Source organism: Perognathus longimembris, chromosome 16, assembly GCF_023159225.1.
Source record: "Perognathus longimembris pacificus isolate PPM17 chromosome 16, ASM2315922v1, whole genome shotgun sequence".
Lineage (NCBI taxonomy): Eukaryota > Metazoa > Chordata > Mammalia > Rodentia > Heteromyidae > Perognathus > Perognathus longimembris.
In genome coordinates, this window is record NC_063176.1 from 2,628,311 (window position 1) to 2,641,408 (window position 13,098).

Consider the following 13,098-nt stretch of genomic DNA (forward strand, 5'->3'; position numbering starts at 1 on the left):
CCATCACTCTGAGATTCCCTGAGTACCATTTGAGGAGGAAGAATCATTGTAAGGCTTGTAGAACCATTACACCGTCTCCTATTCCCAACTTCTTGCAACTGGGGCATGTTGCTCTTTCTCTGCCCGGTTTCTGTTCCCTAGCTGGAAGTCCCAGTCCATTTCACTCTTTCAAAAATAAGGTTGTATGGGGGCACTAGTGGCTCACACCTGTAATCCTAGCTACTCAGGAGGCTGAAATCTGAGGATCATGGTTCAAAGCCGTCTGGGGCAGGAAAGCCCACGAGACTCTTATATCCAATTAACTACAATAACAATAATAATAATAATACCAAACAAAAAAACCGCCAGAAGTGGAGCTGTGGCTTAAGTGGTAGAGTACTAGCTTTGAGCAAAATAGTTCAGGGATGACGCCCAGGCCCTGAGTTCAAGCCAGGACACACACACACACACACACACACACACACGTTGCTTTTCCTATTTGTCCTCTCCTGTGTCTCGTCTACTGAGGGATGCTTTTTCATCATTTTCAGGTATTTGAGTTTCAAGATTTAGTGTGAGGCATTTCCCGTTCGTTGGTGTAGAGTGAGCAAGCACCGTCACTAGGTAGACTCCATGAGAGCAAGATTCTGGCTTGATGACTACCACATCGGTCGCGCATCAAGCAGTTCTGGACCTGGCAAGCAGGGTATTAATCATCTTGGGATTTAACCATGTTCCGAATGGGCAAATGCCCTGTTGGGTGCTCCCTCTCCCCCCAGACTTAGTCTCTAGGAGAGTGAAGATAATGACAGTGCCTGTGCAATTAATCACTTAGCGTTACGGAGGCCTCTTGTGACTAGGAGTGTCACTCCAGAGAGCAGAGCGGCCTTGCATGCGTTTCTTTCTGCATGTTTATGCTATTGCCAAACTGAATTCTGGAATAGTAGTCAGTTTCCACCGTAATCTACTTGGAAACCTTTGCCCTGTTGTTGGCTTCAAGGGAAACAAGAGAAGCTAAGATTAAAATCTGCCGATCGAATTTGCCAGCAGTAATATCAAAGTGTGTGAGGAGAAGGTTTAAAAAAAAAAAATCTTTTGAGCCAGGTGCTGGTGGCTCATGTCTGTAATCCTAGCGACTCGGGAGGCCGGGGTGTGAGGATCGCGGTTCAGAGCTCTCCTGGGAAGGAAAGATTGTGAGACTTGCATTTCCATTTCATCATAAAAAAGCTGGAAGGGGTAAAGTGCTGTAAGTGCTCCCGTGGTAAAGTGCTATCCTTGAGTGAGAAACCTGATCTTTGAGTTCAAGTCTCAGTGTAGACACGCGCGCGTGCACACACACACACACACACAAGCTTCTTTTGTAAAGGGTAGAGTTTTAGTTCCTTAGCTCATTACCATGGCGTTGGCTTTACTGTTTGTCCTTTGGTCCCCTCTGTTGGGCGTGGTCATTATTGAGGTGAAATGCTTCCAGCTCCCTAGGTAGAGATGCTCTGCAGCGGGTGGCTTCGGTCTCTCACGGAAGCTTACCGTTTCTGTTGAGATGAAATTTTCCCCACCCATGCAATGACTGTTGTCATTGTCTCAAACCATAGCACTGCTTAGCGTGTTAAGAACTCCCGGAGGCTGTCTGCGCCCTCTGGGTGATAACTTCTAAGCATTCCTTGCTTGGAAGTGTCCAACTCAGACAGCCTTGGAAATCCGTGAGGGGCAGTTCCAAACTGACTGCTAAAGGAATCACGCCCCCGGTTTTCATAGAAGACGTTGCCTGTATAAATCGACAATGGCTTAGATGGAGCTCTACTGCTTCCTCAAAGAGAATGGGTATTGCTAGAATTTAGGAAACTCTCCCTTCATCCTTCCTTAGTAATAATGGTGAGCTCTTATTACTAAGCTGTGTTAGTCTTAAGTTGTTGAATTATTCTTTTGAATTAGGGTTTTTAAAAAAAATTTTTCTTGATGTATATGTTTTACATGTACTCAAAGTGATTGCATTCGTTAGCACTTCTATATTCTTTAGAGTTTGCTGGTTCTGTGGCTTGAATCCCCAGGCCTAAACCCTGGAGAGTAGAACTCTACCACTTGAATGACAGCTCAATGTACAGCGGCTTTTTTTTTTTTTTTTTGGCCAGTCCTGGGCCTTGAACTCAGGGCCTGAGCACTGTCCCTGGCTTCTTCCCGCTCAAGGCTAGCACTCTGCCACTTGAGCCACAGCACCACTTCTGGCCGTTTTCTCTATATGTGGTGCTGGGGAATCGAACCCAGGGCCTCATGTATACGAGGCAAGCTCTCTTGCCACTAGGCCACATCCCCAGCCAGTACGGCGGCTTTTTGATGATTAATTGGAGATAGTCCCACAGACTGTCCTGCCTGGGCTGGCTTTGAACAATCCTCAGATCTCAGCCTCCTGAGTAGCTAGGATTACAGACATGAGCCACGGCACCTGGCAATTTAACGTACATACTCTTTCAATTCAGTCTTTTAGATCTTGGACTTTTGGAGTAGCATTGAGCTGGTAAACTCTATGCAAATATTACAAAATCTGAAAAACTCTGAAATCTGAAGCAGCTTCTAAGCCCAAGTATTTTAATTAAGGAGTAATCAACCTGTATTAATCAACCTGTATTCACAATATATAGTATGTGGAGCCCAGATTTTTTTTTATACAGACTATTTTATATACCTCTTATTGTTTTGCATAATATTTTAGTATAATTTTTAAACTCCTTGTGACCGTCACTTAATCTCATCATGCTAATAAGTTGTAATTTGTTGTGTAATCACTTTCCCACAATACTGAATGCTACCACGGGGTGGTGGTGTATATAGGTCATTGTCTGCATGACCAAATGACCTCAGGAGAGGGCCCTAGGAGTTGGTTCCTGAGCAAAAGGAATGTGGTATGCTTTTTTTTTTTTTTGGCCAGTCCTGGGCCTTGGACTCAGGGCCTGAGCACTGTCCCTGGCTTCTTCCCGCTCAAGGCTAGCACTCTGCCACTTGAGCCGCAGCGCTGCTTCTGGCCGTTTTCTTTATACGTGGTGCTGGGGAATCGAACCTAGGGCCTCGTGTATCCGAGGCAGGCACTCTTGCCACTAGGCTATATCCCCAGCCCCATGTGGTATGCTTTGACAAATGATATGTTATCTGTAAGTGTGTCGTGTGTGTGGTTTTGGGGATCAAGCCTAGGGTCTTGCGCATTCTAGCTGAGCACTCTACCTCTGAGCTACATCCTCGGCTTTTAACAAATGACTTTTAAAAAGATTCTATGACTTGAACTCTTTCTAGTTCTATGAGAAAGTGATTGTGTGTGTGTGTGTGTGTGTGTGTGTGCACGTATGCATGTGTGTGCATGCGAAGGTCCTGGGACTATCCTCCCTGAACTGGCTTTTAATGGAAGCCTCAGACCTCAGCCTCCTGAGTAGCTAGCATTGCAGGTGTGACCCACTGGTGCCCAGTGGAAATGATGATTTTCAAAGTCTAATTTAAAATTAATTTTGAATTGTCTTTCTTAAGCTTTTACTATTTGTAGTAAAATTTTTATAGTCTCTGAAAGAGATGTATGAGTTCATCGTTTTTCTTCTTTTTAAGTATCTAATAAATGTGACTGTTTATAAACACTTCTTTCTATAACTTTATTGGAACAATAGGAAGAGTTACCCAGGTTCGTAGAATAGAATTTTGGAGTTATGCGTTGTTTAATGTAGACGGGAAAATGTGGAGGGATTTCCTAACATAAGGAACCTTTGTTCCCACATGTAATCGATCCATCTTAACGCTCCAAGTAAGGGTGCCTGACTTCGCTGACTAACTGTAAATCCCTAGCAGAGATTTTGTGGTAAAATGTCAGTCCCTTGTTTATAAAAGTGCCACCGATTCAGCCGGAAGAATCTTTATGGATTTTAGGACACACGGTGAGAGGCATGGAATGTATTTCTCAAAGTGATTGATAAAACGTTTTTAAGAAAAACGTGTAGAATGACAAACAGAATCCTCAAAAGCTATCATTTTAGACATTTAGCATTTCTTTTTCAGATTTAGGAAATAGATTTTATAGATGCACACACACACAAATGATTAAATAATGGTATGAGTTAGAGTTATTCTCCTGTGTATGTAAGAAAAACCTCAGTTTTATAGGAAACGTCCGTAGTCCAACCTAAAATCAAATTAGTATTTCCAAGGGAGGACCTGTTAGTGTTTCATCTTAACCAAGTAGTCAGATCACAGACTTGGCTGTGTAGCTTCAAGTCCTGACTCTCACTTTCAAGCCAGAGGCCTGCCTCAGTAACATGGACACAATACCATTTCTCTAGAGAGTTGTAATACTTATGTAAAGATTCATAAGTTGATGGCCCATAGTTATTTAATAAGCTAGAACAAGAGACTTAGTATGTATCAGAATTATGTTTAGAAAGCACATTTGTATCTAAAGAAAGGTATTTCCTTCTGTTTCCTCTATTTGAATAGGCTTGCTTGCTTGCATGGACTTTCAGGGACTTGTAAACAATCCAAGCACTGGCTCACGGTGTGACAGCTCTTTGAGAGTCCTGCTTTCACATGTTATCTTCCTGCTGAGATCTCCCTGTCGTTCTGCTTAATTTATTGGAATATAGCAGTAGAGGGAAGGACTTCAGTAAGGAATGGTCCAAAAAGTTATTCCACCTAGATTAAACACCAAGTATATTTTATGTATGTAGGTTGAGGATTTCTTATCCAAAATGCTTGAGATCGGTAATGTTTCAGAATTGAATTTTGTGGATTTTGGAGGGAGCATTTGCAATTGCTTTAACTGTTTTTTTCTGTCCTCCCCTCTCCCCATTTTCCCTCTCTCTCCCCCTTGTCTGTCCTTCCCTGTCTTCTCTCCCTCCCCCTCCCATCTCCTCCTTCCTCTCCCCCCTTCCTTCCTGTTTATTTCCCTCTTCACACTGTCTTTCCTTCCTTCCTTCCTTCCTTCCTTCCTTCCTTCCTTCCTTCCTTCCTTCCTTCCTTCCGTCCTTCCTTCCTTCCTTCCTTCTTTCCTTCCTTCCTTCCTTCCTTTTTTTGTGTACTAGTTCTGGGGCTTGAACCCGAGGTCTGGGTGCTGTCCCTGAGCTTGGTTGCCAGCACTCCACTACTTGAGCCAGAGCTCCACTTGCAGCTGGTGGGAAGTTCCTTGGGGATGACAGTGGACTTTGCTGCCCGCACGGGTCTCCCGAGTAGCTATGGTTACAGAGCTCTGAACCCGCAGCCCAGGCTGCATTGGCTTCTTTTCCCGTCAGAGTTACTTTTGTCGTGTTCTTCTCCCAACTCGATGTCAACACCGTTCTCCTGTTCTCAGTATCCCTAGCTATCAACCCCCCTTTCATTTCACTAGGCAAGACACTTTTCTTTTGGGATGGCTTCCATACATTGCCCAGTAGGATTTTATGAGCGCCTTGTCTTGAGTCCTTAGCTCCTCTCCTCACCGTTCGCTGCGGTTGAGGAACGCAGCGCGCTCTCCGACCGCGTGCACCACGGCACGGTGCCCCTGACGTCGCGGACTCGGAGGGAAGAATGGCACGTCACACCGGTGCACGAAGGTGGCAAGCCACTCCACGGGACCTGCTGGCTGTGGTGAGCGGACTCCTTCAGCTCTGTGACTCTGGTTCCAGGCAGAGGAGGATTAAAGGTGCTCACCGAGTGATCTTAAAATAGAGGGATTATCCCGCATCAGTGGGGCGGCCATCCTATCAGTGCAGGTGGGAGGGCAGAGAGAACTCGAGCAATAGAAGCCGTGGAGGGAGTTGGTCGCTGGTTTGGAAGATGGAGAACGGCGGGCCGTAAGCCTGAAGGAGAGCAGGGCAAGGAAGCAGATTCGATGCTAGGCCTTCCAGAAGGAATGCAGTTCCACCTGCTGACGCTTGCATGTTGGCTCAGGGCAGCCTGTTTCAGATTTTTCGACCTCCGGGGTTGTTTTTGGCTCTACCTGTATGAGGATTTGTTAGAGCAGCAATAGTAAACTAATGCATTGGCTTAGTAGAATGTCCTAGTTTCTCCCACTTTTGCTAAATCATGAACTAGGCTATTTTAGATTTGGAAAATATAATTATCAGAAGAAAGATTTAGTGAAAACTTTTAAGAATGTTCTCCCCTATTTCTTATCTGTCTTATTTTTTTTTTTTCTCCAGGCTTTGCCCCTGGGGACACATTCTAATTTTCATGGGTTTAAAATTCTAGGCTCAACATTAATGTTTAAAAGCACCATCCCTCAGAAAACTTGAAGGAAGTATTTTTTTTAAAGGTTGATTTGTGGGATATGTAAATATAAATTTGAGTTTGTAAAATGTCTATCGATGGCAGAGCTGACCAGTAGAAGGGCTTCTCTGAAAACAAAGATTGGAATGTTAAACTTTTGGCATTTGGGCCCCACTTAAAAACAAATGCTCTTCTATTTGTTATCAAATCCTCTATTTCTTATCCTGCTGTTGATTATGTAGCCATTTGAAGATGTAGTAAACAAAATACTGGGATGTTTTTCTTCACTCTCGCATTTTCTCTTCTTGAAAGATCCTCTCTTACCTGATTTTATGTTCTGGGACTGTAAAGAATGTGCTGTTCTTCCCTAAATGACTTTCTTGAACATAAACATTGTGCAATTGCAACAAATATTTATTATACAGTCAGATTTTTAAGAAATGAGAAGAATTTGTAAGTCCACAAGTATTTGTTCATTCTTAATAATGAATAACCCTTGAGCCTCCTCCCCCCCACCCCTCCCCTGCCCGCCCCCGTGACTACCTTTGCTTCAAATAGCTTTGTGAAGAATCTTGGACAAGGAAACCAGATCTGCAACTGAAAGAAAAGTCAAAACCGAGACTCTTTCTGTGTTGTGGTGATAAAAAGCCTGGGGGTGGGGGTGGAATGAAGTGAGAGAAAAGCATTTGGCTCTGTGCAGAATTTCAGCATGTGCCACAATTAATTTTTAATTGCTTTGGAGAGAAGATGTGTTCCCTTCCCCACGCGTGTTTATGGCCTCGCGGAGCCCTTGGGCGAGTGGTGTGCTCAGAATGTCCGCTCTTCACAAGGCCTGCGTTCCTCCTGGAGCAGCTGGCTCCCGTCACTTCTGATGCAAGTCATGCCCTGGGCCGAGGGTTTGTGAATGTTGTTGTTGGAGCAGCTTCTTGCGCCGGTTGGGAAAATGCCGGTTTGATCTCATTCTTCAGGGTAGACCATTGCATGCGGAGGATTTGTACCTGATGAGGGAGTGCTCCACGGTGCTCATCGGCAGTGCTTGGGAGAGCAGGCCAGCCCCCCGGGGGGGTCACGGGGCAGGGATGGCTGGGCCCACCTGGACGTCGGGTCCTCTTTCTGCAACATCAGAGGCACCGGGCTGGGTCAGAATTGTGGAGGGCAGAAGTCATCACAAGGGTTCTGGGGATGGGCGGGATGGGAGACCAGACGTCCTCCATCCATAGCTCTCCTTAGAGATGACGACGGTTACGTCAGCTCATTTGAAAAAGGTATTGCCGTGTGGGAAGCGGAGCGAGTTCTTCCTCTGTCTGACTTGGTTGGATCTCTGTATCTTTTGCACTCTCATGGCCACGGTTTGCATGAAGATGATACAAAGTTCATGGGGCTGGCACCGGAATCCAAAGACAGTGCGTTCTGACTCTAAAGATTTAGCGCTCAGCGCCACCCCAGCCCCTTCCTCGCCCCGAGCTCTCTGTGGGCCACACGGTCCCAGCTCAGGCATCCCAATGCCTAGGGTAGCGTGGGGTTCCTTGGCTCATGTACGGATGACAAGGGAGATTCGTACTGGATTACTGAGGTCTTCGCCATGTTGTCTGTACTGCTCGAGACATTGTCTCCTCTCAGCGTTCTGCAGGATGTAACGTTACCATGGCTGGGAGGGATAGCCAGTATCCTTCGGAAGACATTGGTGTATCCTTCCGTAGCACACATGGAAGGAGACCGGCTTCCTTCTCCTGACCTCCGCCAGGAGTTTCAGTGATCGCCAGACCCCATAGACAGCATTGCCCCCCAGAAGAAAAGACGCCCTCCCTCCTTTTTCTCCTTCTCTCCCTTCTCTCCTTTGCTTCCTGTTTTTTTTTTTTTCTCTCTGCCTCCTTAAACGATATCTCTGAGGATACTTAAACACAGTATACCTCTGTTCCAAATAACGTAAAGCCGCCGAAAGAACACGACATAAACACGTGGCTTTTCCTTTGGAGAGAGTGTAAGCCTTTCATGTAGTGCATGACTTGTGTCAAATGCCGTGACAGAGCTATGGCAGCTCAGACCAGAAGGTCCGAGGATTGTGTACACAAGTTTCGTGGGAAAGCTGGGGCTTGAGATCAGCCTTCGCCACGCTGCTAGATTTGTCCAGTTGCCCTTTACCCTGATGACTGACACAGAGGAAGACGACAAAGGCATGCGAGATACGGCCAGGTCTAGTGAAGGCATCAGAACGTATCAGTCAGTGTATGTTGTGGAGGAGATGTCAGAAAGGACGGTGTCAGTAATCCTAGTGGCCCAGGAGGCTGAGATCTGAGGATCACAGTTTGAAGCCAGCCCGGGTAGGGAAGTCCATGAGATTCTTATCTCCCATGAACCACCAGAAAACCAGGAGCGGTGCTGCAGCTCAAAGTGGCAGAGCACTAGCTTTGGGTGAAAGAGCTCAGGAACGAACAGCACCCAGCTCCTGAGTTCAAGGCCCAGGAGTGGCACCCATACAGAGAACTGAGTGCAGAAGGCCAACCTCGTCCCGGGGAAGCAGGAGGAGGAGGAGGAGGTGCTCCACTTGGCAAACCTCTTCCGGACTTTGCCGCCACACAAATCGTTCTTTCCCCAGTGAAGGGTGAGGTAGGGCCTGGAGAACGGCCTCACGTCCACAGAGAAAATCCTTTCCTCCCAGGGAACAGCAGCAGGTTAACAGTGCTCCAAGCCTAACTGAAGAGAAAGCAGTTGCATCTTCTGGAGATGCGTGACTTGTAGAAAGAGGCCAAGATGAAATGGGTTTTTGAGGTCTTTTCCATTGTTTTCTGGTATACTTTGCCCCTCCCTGAATATCCACGGGGATTGCAGAGTGGGGGCTAACTTCCTGCCCAGAGGATGGGGTTCGCTGCCGTCTGCCCTCCAGGAGCTCTGTTTTCATGAGTACATCCATTTCTTGTTGCTGGTAGCTTAAGTTGCAAGACCCGAATTCCTTAAAATGCTTGATTGATGGGAACTGTGAGAGATATATGCATGAGTTTTGCAAGCAGAATTCTGGTTCTAGGTACATGTCATCTTGTGGTTTGTCAATGGTGACTTGGTGGTGAGATTGCTATCTATGCTAACTGTACATACCTTCAGGCTGGAACTGTTGCTCATTCATTCATTCATTCATTCATTTCATTCATCCATATCTTTACAAATGTTTATTGAGTGACTTCAACTTGTTTTAGGCAGTGAGGAACTACAGTAAAGTGATTTACTGCTTTCAAAGCTGATGTGCTATGGATAAGAAACAATTTGTAGGTGGTCAGATGGTGATAAGATTTGTGGAGAAAGGAAAAACATGGAAGGGAGTATCGTGATGGGATGGTTATTGGTGGTCAGGAAAGATTTCAACCAGAGTGACACATTTAAGTCAAACCCTGAAGGGGTTGAGGGAGGGAGCTCTGCTGCTGTCAGAGGCTGGAATGGCGACACTTAGGGGGAAACAGTAAGTACAAAACACTCCCTGTGGGAATTCCCAGTTTTAAGATGTAGGATGCTGTGGATTGGGTTTGAGGAAAAGACTGACATGATCCGCCACTTGCAGCACTGTCTGTTTTGAGGATAACCACAGAAGCAAAGAGAAAACTCCGGACACAGACCTAAAATGGAGGTGCTGTTGGTTTGGCCTACCTAGGACAGTAGGAAGGGAGGTGGTGAGGAGTGACCAGAGCCTGGCTAGATTCTGAACGTAGAACCCGTCGAATTGGTTCAGAGGCTAGGTTTGTGGTGTGTGAAGGGTTAAGGAGGATTTGGACGTCCGTGGGGCTGAGTAACTGGAGGCTCGGTTGCCCTTTACTGCTGTGAGAAGGGACGGATCTGGGAGATTGGCAATCGTTTTTTTTTAATTGTTATACTTTTATTATCTTTAGTTGTACGAAGGAGTCACTACTCCAAGAATCTGTTTGAGAGCAGTGAATGTTGATTGGTGTCCCCCCTTTCATCTTCTTCCTCATCGCTCCCGACCCGATCGCTCCCCTCACTTTTCTTGACTTCATAGGGGATGGATCGGATAGCGTATGTAACTGCACTCTCTCCTCCTCCCCATCACCCCCCACCCCCCATATCCCCGACCCGTCTCCCAGCTTTCAAGTGCCAGTTTTCTGGTATTCTTTTTATTTATTTATTTTGCCTTAAGTTAGTTTTTCTAAAGAATTACACTATTGGAGGCAAGCACTCTTGCCACAAGGCCAGAGTCCCAGCCCTAGAATGACGCTATTTGAATTCTGCCCCGAAGATTCCTTACTTCAGCTAATGCACTTGTGTGTAATTGCACACAGCCCACACGTGTCTCCTTGCACGTGCATAAATTAATGTTAGCTTCCACACGTATGAGAGAAAGCTTGTGTCCTTTGTCTCCCCGAGCCTGATCTACTTAACATATCCCCCCCCCCCTCCGGTCCATCCATCTCTTTGCAAAGGACGCATTGGGAATGTTGACATTACTTTTCAGAAGGTCGAGTCGGGACTCACGCGAAGGACTTTGTAGGCAGCTGAGTGTGTGGGAGAACCTGTCACAGATGCCGTGTGGACTGGAAGTGTGCAACTGTGAACACAGCCGTGAGACGGGATGAGCTCCCCGGGCAAGGGAGGGTGCGTGCAGAGGAGTCCATGTCCCGGTGTCTTTACAGTGGCCTGGTGGAATGGCTTTCGGAAGGACAAGAAGGAAGTAGGTGCCAGTCGCTTAGGCCACCGTCATCCTAGCTACTGAACAGGCTGGGATGTGAGGACAGAGGGTGAAAACCAGCCCAAGCAGGAAAGCCTAGGAGATTCGCACCTGCAGTTAACTACAAAACAAAAAGGGGCCAGAAGTGGAGCTGTGGCTCAGGTGGGGAGGACCAGCCTTGAGCACCAAGGCTCAAGGACAGCGCCCGAGCTCTGAATGCAAGCGCAGTACCAACACCCAAAGGAAAAGAAAAGAAGGAACACGATTTGCATGACAGCAAATAGAGTCACGCACGGCAGTCAGTCTTGTGCAGTGTTTACCTAGAAGAGCAATGAAGAAGGGGAGTCATCGAGTCGTTACTAGACTAGGATCTCAGTCCAGTTTTCGTTTCCATCACAGACTCTTGGAGACTGTAGAAAGAGCACGGATTCATTTTCCTTACAGTTCTATGGGCTCGGGCGCCCACCGGGGAGAGGCCGGCATCTGACGAGGCCCGGGCTGGGGCAGAGGGCAGAGGAGGGCGCAGGGCAGAGGGCGCAGGGAAGCCCGCGGAACTCACTGCTTGCTCAGGAGCCCTGTCCCGTGCGGGGGCTGTGCTTCTGCAGGGAAGACAGCGTCCCCCAGCCTCAGCTCCCCGGCACTGTGGCGAGCGGAGGCGGCGGCTCCGCCACGTGAGCCCGGCGTGCAGTTGTGCGTGTGAAGGTTTGGCAGTAGGATGGGTGAGGGTACTCGTAACGTAGACGAATGAAGAGGTGGTTCAGAGGATTCTGGCTGAAGCTCCTCTTGGATAGGAAGGAGGTGCTAGCGTGCCATGTGCAAGTGGCTAACACAGGGCCTGGGGGGAGAGGCCGGGGAGGGGGTGTGGGGGGAATCCTTGCACACTGGAGTGATGTTTGGGTCCTGAATGGCCAACGGCAGGTTCCTACAGTGGCTTTATCTCTCTGTGCTTGTGGAACTAAGTGCTCACTTAAAACACGAGTGTGATTGTAATGTGAGCTAAAGATGCTTTCCGATCGCTTCTGATAGTTACCCACCACGCCCGTGTCCCTACTAAAACCCAAAAGCGTGAAGGGAGCTTTGACTGAAATTCTTGAGGTGGTGCTAACAGGAAGCACTGGCTGAGCGGCCGGAGCTCGACGGCAGCCTTGACTCTGAGGTCGGATCTTAGGTTAGAAATCCCCAGCGAGTCGTTCCTTCTCCTGGGCTATGTGGGGGCTCGGGCTATGTCTGCAGAGTCAAAAAGATCAGAACGGAAGCTGGGCGAGAGGCCTTCCGGGGTCACGTTCTCACCCCCAAAACAATAATTTTGGTAATGCTACCAACCTGCTAGGGTTCTTGTGAGTAGTAAATGCGGTATTATCCTTACGTACAGATCCCAGAGCCCAGTGCTTAGTCAGCCAATAGATGTCAGGTTTCTAGACAGTTCCTTCGCCACGGCTGAGGTCTGAAGCTGGAGCGGTTGCTAAGAGCACCTTTCTCCCTGATTCTCTTAAAGCTCACGTGAAACATGATGGGTTCCGGGTTGAGTCTTAGAAATTGTTCACATGTGTTCGTCTCGGAAATCATTTATGATTTAACTTCTGGGAAGACAACGTTTAATTTACCATCCTTATCTTAAATAAAGCTGCAGAATGTATTGACTGACAGTGGGAAAATGTCTAGGAGTCTAGGATATGTAGCCTCTGTATGGTAAGCCCAAGGCTCTAGGTATCCCCTCCATCGGTTCTTCCTCGGTGTATTCTCCACACATCAGCATGGGGTCTCGACTTTCCTGAGTGAATTCCCTTCAGAGAAGGTGGAAATCCACACACTGAAAATGAGCACTGTTCCCTCCTTGGACTTTTGAAACCTCAAAGGAGAGTTGGAGAAAGCATCCTAAGAGATTAATTTGGCCTTACGTAGTGTGGTGTGGGAGTCGGTGGATTACAGCATAGGCAAAGCAAAGGTTCTGTGGTCACCTACAAATTAAATTAATTCACATGAAAGAAATCCAGAGACCTGCCAAGTATGAAATTTTGTACTGGATAACACTGAGAACGCCAGGTTGAATGGGGGTGCCTTGTCCTCGTGTTAATTTGGGGTAGATTTCGTCCATCCACGAGGCAGGTTTCCATTCATCCCTTCTGTGTAAACTTTCCCCTTTGATATTTGTGTTCATCCTCTAAATTTCTAGATTAAATTTATGGTCTTAGATTTTCCTTTGCAGACTTTCTTTTCCTTGTTCTCTTTGTTTCCTTCTT

General features: G+C 47.1%; 1 protein-coding gene across 1 annotated transcript in view; it reads left to right on the forward strand.

Moving 5' to 3' along the window:
- Adamts3 (ADAM metallopeptidase with thrombospondin type 1 motif 3) overlaps positions 1-13,098 on the forward strand; it is a 175,515-nt gene that overhangs the window by 4,578 nt on the left and 157,839 nt on the right.